The sequence below is a fragment of the Myodes glareolus genome, chromosome 22, assembly GCF_982192425.1.
Source record: "Myodes glareolus chromosome 22, mMyoGla1.1, whole genome shotgun sequence".
In the NCBI taxonomy this organism is placed as follows: Eukaryota; Metazoa; Chordata; class Mammalia; order Rodentia; family Cricetidae; genus Myodes; species Myodes glareolus.
Genome location: NC_142047.1, coordinates 21376966 through 21396513, shown reverse-complemented (window position 1 = coordinate 21396513; position 19548 = coordinate 21376966).

Here is a 19548-nt window from a genome sequence, read left to right as displayed (position 1 = left end):
TATTAAAGCCATGTCACACAATTGGTTTCAGCAGTCCTGGATGACAGGTCTCAATTGAAGTATAAATGCTATTTCAGAGAAGAGGCTAAAATTTTCGAGCAACAGGGAAAAGCAAAAGAACTTGAGACTTCCCAAGATGAAATTCTTGGTAAGGGCACTTGTACTGACCCACAGGCTCTTTACAATGAATAAACCTTGCCCCCATGCCATAAAGCAGCCTTAAATGCTTGGGACAGGATTCAAGAACTAGAAAAATGAATTGAATCATATACCAGGGTTAAACAGGGCCAGAGAGAACCCTTTAGTGACATTTTACAAAGACTAACTATGCCTATACAAATAGGAGTACCAGAATCTCTGGCTATTGAAAATACCAACTTAGAATGCAAAAAGATACTTGGGCCTTTAAAGGTTAGATCAGCACCAATGTATGAATGGATCCTGCATACAATGAACATTGAGACATTTGACTTTAATACTAAATCTTGGGTAGGAGAAGTAATTTCCAAAGGAATGAGGAGACATCAAAATGTCAAAAGTTTTAATTGTGGTATGTTGAGAGTTGTGAACCCCCAGATCCTGAATTTCTTGTCAACAACGTGTTATGTTTGCAGCTGCTCTGAGCATGAGACCCTCAGAAGTTCCTGAAGGCAGGACAGTGGTTTCTGGTGGATTTGACTGGGGTGTGGCTATCAGTTAAGGATCCCTATATAAGCTGCCCCTGGACACAATAAAGGGGGGCATTCCTGTTTCAAAGATGACCTGTGACCCTGTCTGTGTGTCTTTGTGTGTCTAAATCTCCAGGCCCTTGCCCAGCTCACAAATGGTCCTGTAGTGCAGGCTCTGCACTACAGGCATAGTACCATAGTACACATAGTAGTTTGGATGCCACAGTGGTAGATTGGGACATCTGAGAAGGGATTGTAGACAAGGAATTCCTAGTAATAATATCTTTACTGGGAATGGCAAGAATAGGAGGACCCAGCCTTCAGGTATGTGTAGAAGGTGTGGCAAAGGCCGATATTAAACCAATAAATGCAGATCAACAAAAGACTGATAAGGCAACCTGATAACATCAGAAAACTCCTTTGGGGGGCTCTTGTAAGCCCCCAAGTCAAAAGTGGTCCAGTCATTCACAGTCACTATGCAGGACATGTTTCACCAGGAAAATTAAAAAAATCCAGAGCCTTCTGTAAAAGATTACACTGTTCTGGATAATGGAATAAGCATGGAGGATAAATCAAAAATTCTAATAGGAAATAGGAAATGTATATTCTGTCAGTCTTCTATAAATGATCAAAGACTAAAGCTAAGAGTACATATAAATGACATTGTAATTATAGGTTTGATAGACATGGGTGCAGACGTGAGTATCATTACTCCAGAATCTTGGCATTCAAATTGATCTCTTCAAGAGGCAGATGTTCAATTACTAGGAATTGGTACTCTATCTCAAGTGAAACAAAGCATGAGATGGGTTGAATGCATAGGGCCAGGAGGACAGAGAGGAAAGCTGAGGCCATTTGTGGCTAATATTGCAGTTATTAAAAAGAAATCTGGTAAATGGAGAGCGGTGACAGATCTAAGAGCCGCTACAATCTGGAATTCCTCTGCCTTCTCTATTACCAAAAGGATGGCCTCTCATAGTTATTGATTTGAAGTATTGTTTCTTCACTACACCTTTACAAGAAAAGGACAGAGAAAAATTTGCCTTCACAGTGTCTACTTATAATAATTCTCAACCTACTAGAAGATACCAGTGGACCATCCTTCCACAGGGAATGCTCAATAGCCTCACCTTATGCCAACACTTTGTAAACCAGACATTGGCAATAATACATAAAAAATTTCCTAAATCTATAATTTGTCATTACATGGATGACATTTTGTTATCAAAGGTAAATTGAGACTTTGTCATTTAGCAGGTATAGACCCAGCAGAGATAATAGTGCCTTTTACTATTGATGAAATAAAAAAGTTATGGGAAGCCAATGAACCATGGCAAAGAGCTTGTGCTAATTTTTTGGAGAAATTAATAGCAATTATCCCAAAAGCGATAGACTTAATCTTATAAAGAGAACTTCTTGGATTCATCCCCAAATTGTACATGATGCTCCAATAACTGGAGCCCATAAATTTTATACTGATGCAAATAAATCAGGGAAGGTAGGTTACAAATCAGATAATTTAAGTAAGGTGGAACAAAGCCCTTATAAAAGGCAGAATTATATGCTAGTCTCATGGTGTTAAGGTTATTCCCATGGTGTTAATATAGTTACTGATTCACAATATGCAGAAAGTTGTCTTGCATATTGAAACTGCTAAATTTATACCAGATGACACAGAATTGAATTCATTATTCATACAGGTTCAAGATCTATGGGTGCTGGGATTAAAGGCATGCGCCACCATGCCTGGCTAATTTTTTTTTAATATCAAGAGAAGGATGATATTTTCCAACATATATAATCAATTCTGGTTAAACTCAGTTGGTTACAAAATAAAACAAAAGGATGGAAAAGCAGAATGGAGACTGGGGGATGGTGGGTAGGAGGGTGGGGAGGAGATGGAGCACAGTTGCAATCAGAACGCATTATATGCATGTATAAAGTTGTCAAGGAATGAATGTAATTTTCAAAAAAAACATATAAACTTCTAATTTAAAGTAAAAGTCTATAGGATCACACTTATACCCATTTATCAGTTCTTGGCTACATTTGTACAGTAACAACAGTAGCGTTTGGATCTGAGCACCCTATGCATGCTCATGTTCTGAAAACGTGTTTCCTGGCCTGTAGTGCTGTTTGGGAGGCTGTAGAGTTTAACTCTTAGAAGTGGGACACTAGGAGCAGGGTTTTGAAGATGGTGATCTGGTGCTGGCTCTGGTCACTCTCTGCCTCGTGGTCTGCCAGGAGGTGGACTGCTGCTGCATGCTCCTACTATTGTGAATGCCTTCCCCACCAACCTGGACTGAAACCTCTCCCGAGCCATTCAGTTATTTTGGCCTGATGTTTTCATCACAGTGGTGAGAAAAGTAACTCCAATGGCGGCTGTAAGTAGCGATAGCTGGCTTAGCATCCACAAGGTAAGAGGCTTGCCATTCAGCTTCCAGACAATGCTTAACAGTCCAAGGTTTAAAGACTTTCTTGATGAGAATAAAGATTAGCTTGCTGGAGTTAGGATAGGTGTGATTGCCTGGTAGAAAGAGGAAGAGGTGAAGGAATCTAGGTGTGTGGAGGAAAGCCAGTGAGTCTCGGAAGTCAGATCTCTGGTACAGAGTTCAATTCTTAACACCCATTGCAGGCGGCTCACCAACTCCAGGGGATCTAATGCCCTCTCCTGGTCTTGATGGGCACTTGCATGTATGTATGCACTTTAAGTGTACGCTTATGCCCAGAGAAAGAGTGGTGCGGGGGAGGAGGAGGAGGAGGAGGAGGAGGAGGAGGAGGAGGAGGAGGAGGAGGAGGAGGAGGAGGAGAAGAAGAAGAAGAAGAAGAAGAAGAAGAAGAAGAAGAAGAAGAAGAAGAAGAAGAAGAAGAAGAAGAAGAAGAAGAAGAAGAAGAAGAAGAAGAAGAGGAAGAGGAAAGGGAAGGGGAAGAGGAAGAAAAAGGGGAAGAAGAAGAAAAAGAAGAGGAAGAGGAAGAGGAAGAGGAAGAAGAAGAAGAAGAAGAAGAAGAAGAAGAAGAAGAAGAAGAAGAAGAAGAAGAAGAAGAAGAAGAAGAAGAAGAAGAAGAAGAAGAAGAAATTTAATAAGTTCTGGTACTTGGGAAGGGTCATCACAGAGTGAGGGGGTAAAAAGACAAGATCTGATGTCAAAGCTCAGGCATGTCACACAGAGCTTGGTCTGTCTGTGCTGTAGCTTCCTTACCCATTGAATGGGGCAATGGGAACTTGTCCTGTAGGGCTGCCAGAATCCAGTGAAATGATGTGTACAAAATGTTTGGAGGAGGGTCTGAACTTTGTAAAGTCGGTGAACACTGTTTTTATTTTTCCTGCTTTACTAGGATTTTGTATTTAAAGCCCTGAGAACTCCACTTCCATTATAAAAGCACTTGTTTGGGCTGGAGAGATGGTTCAGCAGTTAAGAGCATTGCCCGCTCTTCCAAAGGTCCTGAGTTCAATTCCCAGCAACCACATGGTGACTCACAACCAACTGTAATGAGGTCTGATGCCCTCTTCTGGCCTGTAGGCATACATGCAGACAGAATATTGTATATATAATGAATATTTAAAAATCTTTAAAAAATAAAAAATAAAAGTTCTGTAGTCATAAACACTTTCAAAGGGTTCAATGACCATAGCGCTTTGGAATTTTGTTATCAGATACCTACTTGGGAAGTGTACAGGTCTAAGTTAAATACTAACCATACGCCTTTCAGGAAATGCTCTGTTATACCAGGCTAATCCCATCTGTGTGGATGGGACATAGCAAACTGACTTGTTTCTTTTTCAGCCAACTTGTCCTGCCTAACATAGCAATTGATCTAGAAAGATAGAAATGCTGTCACATAGCCCATTGTTTTCACCTGAAGACTTTGAGATCCAGAAGTTGGTGTGGACTTGACCAAGGACATAAAGCATAGGGTGACGAATGGGACATATGAAAAATTCAAGTCTGAGAACTCTTAAGCAGGCAACTTTTTATTATTTTGTTTTACTTATTTTTGACTTTCAAAGATGAAGATCTCATTAGGTAGCCCAGGCTGGCCTGGAACTCACCCTGTAGACTAAGCAGGCCTTGAACTCATTATTCCTCTGCCTTAGCCTCTCTGGTGTTAAGGCACAGCATCTTCCACCATGCCTGGTGTACTTGGAACCTTTTGAACTTAAGTTCAAAGGATGTTAAGTGCAGGGTGATGTCTAGCTTAGTAGAACAGAGCATAAGAACACGAACTCAATACACTTAACCATAGGGCCAACGTAGCTGGCCTCAGTAAACACAAACATTCTTGTATACAGATACACTGGGGCATGAGATTCTTGCAATCTTCAAGGTCCCCTGAGGTAAATACACAGTATGATGAAGAGAGAGCTTTCTGTCTGGGGGTTAAAGGAAGAAGATGGCCCATGGAATCTTTTTTTACTGGCGGATCAGCCCCAGTTCCTGTACCTTGAGAGCTTGTCGTATGGTGAGTTCTAGCTCCCCATTCTTTTGCCAGATAAGAGTCTGAATTATCAGTGATACAGGCCACACATATTTAGCTTATGTTCCTTTCATAATTCTTAATCTATGAATAATTCATAGTACAATTGTAGGATTTATGTACATCTATATACAACATTCAATTCATATGTGAATAAAGCATAGATTATATAAGCAAATCAACAAAGGGTTATATGGGCTGTGGTGGTTCAAATAAGAAATATCCTTCATGGGCTCAGGTATCAGAACACTTGGTCCCCAGTTGGTGGCCCTGTTTGGGGGAGGTTATGGAACCTTTGGGTGATATGGCCTTGCTGGAGGAAGCACATGACTGGAAGAATTTACAGTGTTCTTCCACTTCCAATTCGCTCTGTCTGCTCTGGGTTTGTGGTTGAAAACATGGTCTTCCAGCCTTCTGCTCCTGCCACCATGCCTGCCTTTTGCTACCCTGCTTCTCCACCGTGATGGAATCCTATCCTTTTGGAACCATAAGCCAAAGTAAACTCTTCTCTATGAGTTGCCTTGGTCATGGCATTTTACCACAGCAGCCAAGAAGCAACTAATACACAAATAGAGAAAGAAATAGGAAAAAGATGAGAGAAAAACGGATGAGTAGGATAGAAGTCGCTCTGGGAACCATTTATCTCTTTTAGATTGGCACGTAGTAGGTGCTTAGTGGACAAAGGCTGTTATAATAGACGGATACATTTTTAAAGTTCCTCCCTTCTCTCTGCCTCCTTTCTCTTTTAGTTTAACTTTATTTGTTTTGAAAACAGTCTCTCTCTGTAGCCCAGGCTGCTTTAGACCTCACTCTATAGACAGATTGGCCTTAAACTTGTGATCCTCTACTGCTTGGATTACAGGTATGTACCACTACAATGGACTCTATGATACTTCTTCTTAAAGTTGTGACCAAATATAACCTGGTCATTAACTTGATCAGGCTGGGACATTGTTCCAGAACCCTTGACTCAAACCAGAGCTTTTCATCTGTCCTAGTGGGGGAAGTCAGGAAATACCAGTTCATCTTCCCCTTGGGGAAAATCTCATAGATCAAAATCTAAATTCTCAAAACAGAGCAAAGAAGTACCAGTACCTCTTACTACTCATTTATTCACTGAGTTTCTATTAAACTACTGGTATGGACCTAAAGCCCATCCCTCATGGCGTGTGTAGTCTAGAGAGCAGTGGACAGGTAAAGACAGATATTACAGCTACTATCGTAGCATAATTACCCACCGCAAAAGATGAGCCATAGGTGTAGCCTGTGGAGATGTTCGGCTAAGGTTGCCTCACTTAGTAAAATGTTCGTGTGGTTTTGAGGAAGGACATATTGGGTTCTGTATGAGTTGGAACATGTTCTCTGGGGTCTTAGTTCTGTCTGACATTCTTCATTTAGAGGCTGCATGATCACACCTCACCATCAGACTTTGGGGAATCTCTATTCTAGATTAAGAGATTGTAAAAACAAGAACTAACCTGGTCTCGCCCACCAGATCAAGTTCTTACTTGGCCTACATAGGTCACATTTTAGAGGTGATGTTCACAAAGTAAAACTCATTTAAAGAAAGTAGGGAAGAAGTCAATTTTTGAGGCTGTATCAAAGTCCATTGAACAGCCTTTTAGTTACTCATGTCTGATATATTATCTGGACACTGTCTCAATGTGATTGTGAATATTCATTGCTTGTAAATCATAAATAATGGATGCTTAAGGTACATTGAGAACAAGTTATGCACTTGTCAAAGATTTAGTGGAAGTATTTTCTGAATGCCTAGACCATACAAAATACTGACCTATATACGGTAAGGTGGCAAACCACGAAGACATGTTATTCAGATCGCTCTTCAGAACAGAACTTGCTGTTTTGCTTCAAGGAAAGCAGTTACCCAACAGTCTCTAGCTATTGGCCCTCAGAGTTCACCTCAGCCTCCAGCCAAGGCCATGTTTTGAACAGGCAGCCTTATCTGATGACCAGTCTTGGCCAATTTTGCCCCATGCTGTACTCCATCAATGGACTGTCTTTGTCTTGGAACTCCCCGTCAAGTTGGCTCAGGCATTATCAGCTGAACATCAGGTTCCGAGGCTCAGTCTTCCTTGTCCCGTGTCCTCACCATTTGTCTTTCACAAGATCTGAGTCATGGCTGAATCTTAGCCAACCCTTCCTCCCTTGACCCAAGCTGCCTCTGACTCTGTCTCCCGTTCGTCAGGCTCTCCCCTTGGGCCTACGCAGAACCTCATACTTTATGCCTCCCTTCTGACAGAGAGATGCCAGTAAAGGTGACAGGATGTCACTTCTGAGGCTAGGTCACCAAAGACTCACCATGGGCTTGCTGGCACATTACTGCACTTGCTCCCATAGTCTAAGTCAAAGTCTAAGTAGTCCTGTAAAAGGACACCATGGCAAGATATGACGGTGGACTCCTACCGATATGATGAGACACTGGTGATTCCTGGTACTGCCAGTGATGAGCTGAGACCCTCAATTCAAGAATCTGGAAAGGGCCAAATCTATCTACCAATTGATTGACCTGGAAGCAATTTCTTCTCCAGATAAGGGTTTAGATGATAGCAGCTTCCACTGACACTTGATGGCAACTTTTGACAGACTCAAAGCTCCTAGTCAATGCTTCCCAAATCTATAGAACAATGGGAAATTGTCTTACTAGTGATGGCTAAGCAACACCTCCCCTGACCCTGACCCTGACCCTGACCCTGGGCATCCTTCTCAAGAACTTCCCTACCACCTACCACCTACCACCATCTTCACTTCTGCTTTCTGAAGGACCCAGCTGGGACCAGTATCTGGTGCTTGAAGGACTCAAACAGGAATACAGATCCAGTTGTCAGCAGCTTTGCTGTGGAGCATTGCTGTTGGCACACCAGGGCCTATGGTTAAGAAAAGGGAGTCTTCCTGCACTGGAAGAAGAGCCAGCCTAAGAGACTGGCATCACCAGCGTCGTCTCCAGGACAACCCCTTCCTCTCCTCAGCTCTTCACAGTCAGTCCCTACAGCGATAGGACGGTCACATCAAGACTAAGAAGTCATTTCCTGGCTTCCAGAATAAATTACCTTTCTGTTATGTCATAAGTTAGAAACAGAGGCGTGCATTGATTGACTCTGTGGAGGAAGCCCACAAGAGCTAGGTGACACCTTCCTTGCTCCCAGTGTGACCCTTACCACACTACATCAAAACTACCAGCTTTGCTGGCAGTCTCCTTAAGAACCCAGGAGAGATGCTTGAACCCACATTGGCCATCTCCATCCACGACTTCCCAGTGCTTCCCATGGCAGGTTCTTAGTGGTTTTCTCATATGATGTTTGTACAAATAGATGAGAGAACAATGAAGTAGACTGAGGGGTGTGGCTTTCAGGTAGTGTAGATATTTAAAGTCCCTTGTTCACACCCCTTCTCCCCCCACCCCCAGGGGATTTCTGCCACTCTTCCGATTTCATGAGTACCACAGTGCTCTGATAAGGGGGCAACTGAGCTGAACCTTAGATACAGGGTCTCAGGGATTGTCATGGGTACCAGAACAAGTTGAATTCTTCGTGTCCAGGTTGCACATATAAGGAAAGAGAGTCTGCCTTCCTCTTCCTGCCCCTCGGAAGTGGCTGGACCATCAGCCCTTGCCTGCTGAGACTGTCAGGTGACTGTGCGCCTCCCCAGTGCTGCTGGCCTTGGCAGTCAAGTGTGAGCTCCACTCTTTTGAAGTGCCAAGCTGGCCTGGATGTGAGGGTGATGTACTGTTTATCACCCAGCCGGTCCCACTGCAACCTAGCTGCTTTTGGAGTCACAGAGACATAGACACAGATGCGGCCCGTCTTTTGAACTTTGCACCAGCCTCTGTCAGAAGGCACAAAGTGGCAACAACAGGCAAATCATTTCTTCATCTGGGGTCATTCCTCTTTAACTGTCCATCTTTCTCTAACCTGTCAAGGTACACAGTTGCTGTACATAAGCAGTTTTAGTCAGCTGATACTTTCCCCCCAGGAACAGGAACGAGAGAGTCTGTAGGAATCGTCCACATGCAGGTAGGAAAGGTCTGGAAGCCCCAGGATGAGCACGTTTTCCTGTAGAGCGGACACCAGGCAGTCATTGTCTATTTCCATTCTGCCAATAGTTAGTGTTTTGCAATTACAGAGCAAATTCTGGTTCGATGCGGGCTATGTTTTCTCAGAAATTGAAACATCCAGAAAAAATGGTCACAAAAACTATCCTTCTGCTGATTCAATTCAATCAAATAATTGTACCTGAATGATTTTCAAAATCTAGATTTCTAGACTGACCCCCTCAGAACACATAACTTCGATCAAAAGCGTTATTCTGTTTCTAATTTATAAGACAGCCAAACAGAGATTCGTTTCAGGAGCCGGGCAATCCTTGGTTCATCTCCAGGCACACGTCCCTCACCACAGGGCCAGGCTCGGAAAGAAGGCAGGCAACAGCTCAGCAAATAGAACTCCATTAAGGTGGGCTGCGACTCTGCCAGCAGAGAGGCCAGTTCCCTGAAGAGGATACAATAGTCCGGGGGCAAGGGCACGCTTAGGAGGCCTGCCTCCTGCCTGCTTGCCTTGCTCGGCAAAAGACAGCACACTAACCAACAGGGTCTCAGACTCCAGAACTGGTTCCAATACAGAAGCTCAGACCCATCCAGGCAGGCCATCAGTTTACCAGTCATCCAGGTGATCTCAAGCCGCTATCTTTCCAGGCCAACGGTACATGCCTGTCACACCCCTGGCTTTAAAAAGGGTAATTCAGACGAGAGCAGTGTGTTTAGGCGGGATCTCCCAAGCAGCAGTGTGATGAAGATGTTCCTTGGAAAGGAAGGACTCTGTGGGAAGACCTGTTTAGCATGGCACGGTGTTCATGTAACAATATGTAGTAGCTTCTTCCTAAGGCCTCTGAGAAGTTCTGCAACAAAGAAACCTTTGTAACCAGCCTACACCTCTTTGACCCTTAAAGCATTTATCATGTAAAAGCGCGTATTATCCTGAGTGCACTGAAGGAAGTGGCTTGTAAGTCCCTTTTCGTGATCTCTAAGGTAGTCAGATCGCTTTTGAGCTGTGACCAACCATACTTCTCAAGGATGGCCAGCGCAATCTGAACGCCTCTTTTCTCAGCTAGAAACCTAGAGAGACAGGAAAACAGCCAGGGCGAGCAGCATCCCTGCTGCCCCGAGGCTTCCTACTTGTGGCATTCAATGCTTCCTAGCTCCTAGCCCTGAGCAAACCAGGACGTGTGGTCACTCCATGCCACCAGCCTTTGTCTCTGTTTCCCATCTCTATCCAATTCCCATGTGTCCAGCACATTAACAGCCTGGGAAAGTGTGAGGGGAAGGGAAGTGGGAGGGGGGGGGCAGGAGGGCGAGGAGGGGAGTTCACAGGTAGGTACACCCTCGGGTTTCTGTCCCGGTGAATTCGTCCCTGTCAGTTAAGATGGGGACAGCATCACATCTCCTGCTCCTGCTGATACTGAAGATCTGCTTTGAAGAACTCCTTCATGGCAAGGATATCTGAGCTCTACTGAAGTTTGCATCCGTTCTTGAAGAGATGTTGTAAGTTGACATAGGTCACTTTAGTTTCTGGGCAGTGAGTACCAACCCTGCTCCACCTTGAGGGTTTTTTTCCCCTGAGCCTTTCTTTCCCGTATCTTATATTTGATTGAGCAAGTCCACATGGGTAGACACATTCTTATGTGGAAGTCTGGCTTTCCTGGTGCAGTACAGTCTCTGCGAAGGGTACCTTTTTTTTTTTTAAGTCTTGTGGGGTTTCCAAATCCTCCCCCATCCTGCTCCCTATAATTCGAAATTCCAGCCTCATTTTCCTAAGCTTTGTTTTTATAATTTTAGTTAAACAGAAAATTGAAAAGACCACCATTGCCATCAGAAATGGATGCCTTTTTTTTTTTTTTTTTTTGAAAAGCAAAACCAAGTCAGCTCACCCTTTAAATAACAGTATTTTCTGATGTTGGTGTTGAATTAATCCAGGAAATGAATATGTATTGATGGTATTCTTTGGGGTTTTGAAAATCCTTACAACCACATAATTAAATGAGTTGCCTTTAGAAATACTGATAAAAGCGCGTCGCCATTCAAATATCTCTACAAGACAATGGCTCTAAGCTGTGGGTTTCAGAGATTAGTTTGGCCAAGAGCCAGTGTTTATCACAATATTTCCATCTCCGTTGATAAAATTTAATCATTCTTATTTAAATAGAAATCAGAATTAATGCAGGTCATAAAGAGAAGGCATAATAAACGAATCGCTATCTTTATTTCTGAGCTCCTGGCGTAGACGCCTCTTCAGAATGGAAATGCTGCCGGTTGTTGTTCTGTTTTGTTTTGTTTTGTTTCTACCCGGAACTTTTATTCCAGGGCCCTCAAAAATAATGAGCCTGGGCTGCTCGAATATGCATTTCTCCGCTCCTGCTTCAAGGCAAGCGTCTCCTCTCTCCTCCCCGGGGGACATCGCGGGTCTTGCTTGATGAGGACTGATTTGGACAGGAGTCACCAGGACAAGCATTGGAAGCTACTTCTCTCGATCACGGCAGAGTATCAGCGGGTTCCTATCCTCACGCAGGCTCCCTGGCTCTCTTGAGACTAGCAAGCCGAGTGCAGTCGGGTTGGTGGGGACCTCGAACCGAACCACTGTTCACCGGGGAGCAAGTTCAGGGAGAGCCTGGAGGTGCAATCTCAGTCTCGTCACTGGGTCCAACCCACTGTCCAATCCACGTGTGTTGTGGGGAAGGGAGCAGAGACCCAGTGAGAAGTGACCACCCTGTCACCAACGAGTTCAGAGTGGAAGTAAATCCACTCTGTAGGCCCATCTGCAGCACCCGGCTGGTATACTTCAGACTTGCTAGAACCCTCTTAGCCCAGTGCTGGACCTGGTACGGACGCAAATCTGAACCATTTGCCTTGACTGTCTACTTCTCTTTGGTTAATGCCTCAAACCAAAACATCTCAGCCACAAACTAAATTTAGTAACTGTATCTCCCCTATCCATGGTTCTCATTTAATTGGGCAGACAAATGCAGAGAAACTTCTATTTCCGCCTTTCTTTAACAGAACATTTGATTTTTAGAAAACATTTTACATTTCAGTATAAAAAGAAAAATACCTCACAGGCCTGCTAGCACATAACTGCAATCAGAATTATTCAACAGACTGAGGCAGGAGGATTGCTTCTGAGGCTTGCCTGGACTACATAGTAAGTTTAATGCCAACCTGGCCACCTTAACACAATAGTGTCTCACTATAAAGTAAAAAAGAGCTAAGAATGTTGCTTAGTGATAGGACACTTACCCTGCACGAGGTGAGCCTGGGTTCAATCCTTAGTACTTGGAAACCAGCAAACAAAACTAAAAAAAATAAAATAAACAACCTTGTCACTGTTTTTAATTATTTATAACACTTTAAAAATATTAAACAAAGTAACATTTATTGCTGGCTTTTTATATTCTATCGCTGTTCCAACACTCTCATCTTCCTTAACATCTGCAGTACCCTCACGGAGCAGGCGCGATTCTATCTGCATTTTTCAGGTGAGAAAACTGAAGGGTGAGGGCTGCAACTCACCCTGGCGACCCGGCCACCAAGTTGGCAGGGCTGGACTTCTTCTCACAAGCTGTTTGGCTCCAGGGCCAAGACACAGAACTATGGCTTCAGAAACAGGGCTTTTTGCTGAAGCCAATGCTGAGGGATTTACCCCTTGAGTGTGTCTTTCTGTTGCCATGGCCACATAGTTACTCCCTGCCTGGAGTCTGCCTATGAAAAGTTAGAATAAAGAATCAGACTGGGTAGAACGGGCAGTTGAAAGCCGTTTGAATCTATTGCTTTTGACTTTGTTATGAATTTTGGTTTAGGTTAAGGGCGTATCAAACTTCAAAAACGTCTGCTTAGGTCATTGAAGAACCTTCCCGAGGCTTCACAACCCCTTAAGACTTCCTTTCAAATTCTGCCGTTTCCACTGTCAGCGCACTGATAAATAGATGTTTTGAGAAGGCTGAGTCTGGTACCAATGAGAATAAGCTGTGTCAGGAAGGATGGTTCCACACGGCTAGGACCTTAGGTTTGCAAATGCCTGAGTGACTCTTGGCACTTACGCCTCTCGTGTGTGTGTGTGTGTGTGTGTGTGTGTGTGTGTGTGTGTGAGAGAGAGAGAGAGAGAGAGAGAGAGAGAGAGTATGCGTGCACACGTGAGTGTGTGTGTCGTGCGCACGTGAGTGTGTGTGTGTTTAACAGTTTCTTGATACTCCAGAACTATCATTATAATCACAGGTAAGATTCTCATGAGTCCCCTAGAAATGCTCTCTGGGGGTTTGTGGGTTCCTGGCAAGTTTCACTTTGCCACAACAGTCCCTAAATTGCTTGACACTCAGATTTTGTGATGAAAGCAGGAGTGAGGTCACTTTATGGTAACTAATATCGTATAGAATTTTGAGGACGCATTGACTGTGGTATGTGAGTAGGGAGGGGCGGTAAGCCATCTGTGAGTAGCAGCACCATGCTCCCTGTAACAGGCACTGCCAGGCCCATGCAACAGTACCCAAGAGATGAATGGGCAGTTGACCTGTGACTTGCTATCACCAGTCACATGGGTTTACTGTTCCCCCTGACGAGATAAAAACAGCTCACAGCTCCTTTGGGACCACTGTAGGCTTGGAGAAAACTCTTTTGCCCAATCTCTACTTTCCAGCTCCCACTGGTCCCTCCCTAAGACGGTCCCTCCCTCGCTAAACCAGCCCCTCCCAGCCACTGTTTCCACCCTCAACTGTGTTTCTTCTCCAGTCCTCCCTTCCTCTACCTACCAGTCTATACTCTCCATTCCTGGGTCTGGTCCAAAACTGGCCTCTGCTGCTGTGTGATTGTTGCTGAGTGGCTTCACCTCTCTGGGTCCTATGAGTGCACTTATTGAATGAGGGGATGGGACTGAATTAGCAGTCCAGATGCAAATGCAGATTTCAGGACACAAGAGCAAGAATGAGCCAGCACACTCTGCTTGGGTCTTCGGCACTACCTAAGGCCTTCTGCATGTCCCTGTGGAAACGTGTCTGCTCTGACTGGCTGAAGCACATTGATCTCTCTGTTCAGTTTTTATTTCTCTGGCTAAGGACAAGGTGGTGAGGGGCTTTAAGACAAGCATGGGTGAGAAGCACTATGTAAATGGCGGCAGCTTTCACTTTCGAGTGCAGGAAAACTCAGAGGGAACCATGGGAAGAAGAGCACACACTTGAGGACCGGGGATGTTACACTCTCAAGCAAGGATCAGTATATCTTGACTCCGTCTAACCTCAACAAGATTTAGAAATTTAGACTTTTAGTACAAAACCTCCCAGGATTTTGTTGTGCTAAATAATGTTGGCATCCTACTCAATTTTAAAGTTAAAAGACAAGTCATTATGCCAGTGAGGGCAATGTACCCCTGACCCAAGGGGACCATATCTAGGCAGGCATGTCCATTACGGGAGCTCAGGTACCCAGGCATAGAGACAGACCTACAGAAAGGATGTGACTATTTAGGGACCTTCCAGGTCCTTCTATCCTGAAACTATGCTGGCGCTACCCTAGGCATGGATTACCAGCATTCGGAGTTCAATTCGGCTCTCCTTGCAGTTGCTTCGTGCACCACGACAGAGTTTCTCTATTTGCTGTATCTTCGTGCTACATCTTGCTATTGAGATTGGACTCCTCACTAACAAGCCAGAAACCAGACCAGGGTCTAGGGAGCATCTGTGTGGGCAAATCAAGAAGGCCACCTCTCCAGGGTTCATTGTCACTGTCCTCATCTCTTCAGCACCTTGGGGACCATCCTTGTTGTCCCCTGCCCACCCACACCACGGCAGACATCCATCCTGAGTCTCTCTAGTGGCTGGCTGTGTGATGTGGCTTATCCAACACCTTTTAGACTCACTCACTCTCTTAAGGAGAGCCCCAAGCACCCAGAGGGGCCTGTGGGGCTGGATGGCTGGAACCCCTGCACTTCCCATCCCTCACGCCTTCCATGCTTTCTCCGTTTCTTGCTTTCACTGTACCTTCCCTTCCTGGGGCCCTGTTGGACTCTGTCTTAAAATCCTTGGCTCTTTGAGAAAGTCTTCTCAAGACTGCAGGCGAGACTAGGCTCTCCTCTGGTATTAACGTGGGAATCCTGTCTGTTTACCCTCGCCGGCAGGCTTCTCAATATCCTCACAGACTAAACAGCAATGTTTGTTCAGTGAGTGAATAAAGGCAGAAGAAAGCCAGAGCTGCAGAAAGGGGGTGATTTTTAGGGACGTGTTGAGTCCATCTGTCCTCCAAGTCTATTGTCACCTAACTCCACCATCCAATGATGAGGCTTCGGCTCAAGAAAATATTACAATTAATTAATTAATTAATTTGAGGTTCTAAATAGTTTCCAAAGTCTTGCTATGCAGCCCAGACCAGCCTCAAACTTGGAATCCTCACTGTCTCGACTTCCCAGATACTGGGAGTTCAGTCTGTGCCACAATACCCAGGTCTTGTATGGGGGTGTCCCTTCGTTCTCTTTCTGGGAATAGAGCTGAAGAGCAGACAGGGTGAACCCGGCACCAAGTTCTGTCACCAGTGTCTTGGGCACCACAGAACATGGTAAAAAAAAAAAAAAAGTGCCATTGATAAACGCACTTGAACTTGAGTGAGAGGCACGGGGAGTCACTCTTGTCTCAGGTCCCTCCGATGTGGTGGGAGCCGAGTAGGACAGAACCTTTGTGTGACAGGCAATTTGTATTCTCCGGGCCTCGAACAATGTCCAGAGCACAAAAGCTATTCAGTGAGCATCTGAAGGCACAGTTGACTGGAGGATGTCATGGTGGAGGGAAGGGATGTATAGATGAAGGAATATTTGAGATGAAGGAGTAAAGGCTGAAAGAAATCTGCCTGTGACCAGTTTTCAGTAGGCATAGTGGTTGAAGGAAAATGCGCCCCCCCCGAAAGGGAGTGACGCTATTAAGACGTATGACTTTGTTGGAGTAGGTGTGGCCTTGTGGGAGGAAGTGTGTCAGTGTGGGGGCGGGCTTTGCCGTCTTCTTTGCTCAAGCTACGCTCAGTGTGGTAGACAGTTCACTTCCTGTTGCCTGTAAATCAAGATGTAGAACTCTCAGTTCCCTCTCCAGCGCCGTGCCTGCCTGCATGCCTCCATGTTTCCCTCCATGGTGATAGGGGACTAAACCTCTAAAACTGTAAGCTAACCTCAATTAAAGGTTTCCCTTTATAAAAGTTGCCGTGGTCCGGGTGTCTCTTCACCGTCACAGAAGCCCTAACTGAGACAGTCAGTGTGGAGATAGTGGGTTGTTTCCCTAAGAGCACAGAGGCCTGGGGGAGGATGTGATGGTGGTGAGTCTTGACGACCAACTTGATTGCACTGAGAGGCCCTGAGGAAGTTAGCAGAACACAGCTCTTGTTGCATCTGCAAGGGTTTCCAGAATGATAAAAATCAGAGGGCTTGGCTCTAACTCATGGTTTAATCTATTCATGTATTCAAGTTTTGAATCTGCTGTTTGGAAGCACTGGAAATGGGAAGTGTGGGGCCTGGTAGGAGGCAGTGGATCCCATGGGTGTGTGCCTAGTGGCTCTACGCTGCTACCCTGGCCTCTTTCTGCTGCTGCTCCACCCTGCTTCCTGTCTGTCACGCTAAGAGCTGTTCCACTGCATCCACCCTGCTCCCACAGGTGGTAACCCCAGAAACTGTGATTGAATGAACCGCCTTCCTGTGACTTATGCCTGGCATTTAGTCACAAGTGAGGCAGGTGAGTTTGACTGTCACAGAGGGTCTGTGAGACCTTGTTCCCTCGGAACCTGAAGGCCTTAGAGGACAGCTAAACTACATCCTCCTTCCTTATTAAGGCCTAGTCAATGGCACAGGACAACCCACATTTGGGGATTAGTAAGAGAATGCCATGGACATTTGTCATGGTTAGCTTAAGCTGTCACTTGACACAAACTAGAGTCACCTGGGAAGAAGGAATCTCAACCACAGGACTGCCTCCACGAGATTAACTGCAGTGTGTCTGTCTGTGGGGCGTTCTTACATTCCCAGCTGAGGTAGGAGGGCCCAGTCTGCTATGTGAGTGGCGCCACCCCTCGGCATGTAGTTCTGGGTTGGGTAAGAAAGGGAACGGAGCAATGAACCAGAGGGAACAGGGCTGTGAAGAGCATTTTCTCCAGGTTTTCTGCTTCAGTTCACGTCTCCAGGCTTCTGCCTTGAGTCTCTGCCTCAGCTGTCCTCAGAGTTGGACTATATTATATATAAAACCTTACAACGAAATAAACCCTCTCCTCCCCGGCTTGCTTTGGGTGGACGTTCCATCCCAGCCGCAGACACCCGACTCGCACACCATTTTACAGCATGTCTGCCGCTGCCTTCTCCCCACAGCTGGCTTAACTCGGTGTTCACCCATTGCCTGTGGTGATCGGTTCCCACCTGTCAGCCCTCACCATGCTTCGGGCCCCAGAGGATCCTGCAGTGGATCCATAAGACGATTCTAGAAGCAGAGGAAAGAAACAGAGAATTACCACCAAGATCTTGCTGATGTATGTGCGTGGAGGCCCACAGACCCAGGCAGAACTTAGGCGGGAATGTTCTCTTCCTTACTGCAACAGTGTCAAGGAGACCAGACTTGAGGACTTGTGTGTGTATCATTTGAGGAACTGTCAATCATGATGAAGAGAATGACAACAGCTAGTACTTATATTGTACTAACTTTACCAGGCATGGTCCCAAGTAATTTACTATGATTGAATTATTTGACCTACATAACATGTCCCAATATCAAGGAAAGAAAGAGAAAGAGGAAGGAAGGAAGGAAGGAAGGAAGGAAGGAAGGAAGGAAGGAAGGAAAGAAGGAAGGAAGGAAGGAAGGGAAAGAAAAGACGAAAGCAACAAGATAACCTTCACTCTCCTCTCTGCTTTAACTAGAGTGTCCATCTTTGCCCAAACTCGGACCTCGAGCTCCCATTCCTTGCTGTCTGGATCCGGTCTGAGACGTTTGCCAGCCACGCCTTGTTCCTCTCGGCCCACCATCTCCACCACACCTTCCTCCACTTTCAGATGATAAACCTTGAGACTTGTAACACTCCTTGAGCTTGTGAGCTACTCCCAGGGCATAGCCTTCCTAGCAGCCTGGCAGTGTCTAGACCTCATAAATACAGGGACCACACTTTGAAAGAGTGAGCACACGCCCTGGGGAATACCCAGCCCAACCAGCCATGGTCGTCATTCAGAAGAAAACATTCTGGGGCGTCTGTAGAGAAGCCTGTTTCCCAGCTTGCAGAAATGATTGCGGGTCTGCGTTTTGCTGCCTTATAGATTTGTGGGCCCACTGTGAAGGTTCACCCTTTTGTAATGAGCTCTCATTAAAATGCCCAGTTAGGGATATCGATAAGTTTATCCTTTGCAGTAGGCAAGCCTGCTGCTGCTACCGTGGCACAGTCTCCGGGTGTTCCTAAGGCATCGATTAACCCTCACCTGCCAGAAATCATTAGTGAATGGATTGCTACTTTCTGATAGTTTTAAAGGAAAGTGACTTTCAGTAAATAATCATTGGCTGCCTTCCCAGGGGAAGGCGGCCTGGAAGAGTCCTGAAATACCGTGTTGGTTCATTTTTAAGCGGGTATGTGTAGGGAGGGCTGCAAGTGGCATTCCAGGCAGCTAATTATAGGATAAGTGTGCCTGCTTACTCAGGCAGCGAGCGCGTCAGCTCTGCTCAGACCTATCACGTTACAGACAGTTTCTGTTCTCTGGATAATTAACAGGATCAAAATATTACTGTCAGATTCGAGGGGAAAATTAACACATTATCTTAATTGTCTTCTCTACTCAGGTAGGAGGAGACATTACCATTTCAAAACGGGCTTGTCTAGGGCCCTGGGATTTTGAACTGCAGTTCTTGAAGACATGGTTAATCCCACCCAGACTTTGATCTTCTGTTTCTGTATGGTTGGGCACTGGTTTCTCTGTTTCAATTTTGAGCCATCTAAAAATGGCTCCAGAAGGCACCGCACTGTGCCAGAGACAGCTGGGGCCTCTCCAGAGCCCACAGTTCTTGTTTTGAGGTGTTGTGAACCTGGCTGTACAGAGATAGTAATAAAAAGCAAACTTCCTAAAGAAGTCAAACCATGGCTAAGGTGATACATACTTAAAACATACTACTTCCTGGTTGTCTTGCCACATGGTGATATTACACAAGTCTGAAATGTGACAGCTAGTGTGTATGCATACTGGGAGCAGCAGGTCCTCAAGAGCTAGTGCCCTTCTTTCCCCTTTCCCCAGATCTGTACCCTGGTCTACAGATCAACGACTGGGTATTCACGGCATGAAAACCAGAAAATATCAAATCAAATAGTTTTGATTGTTCATATTAAGAATTGGTTAATATAGTTTATAGAGAG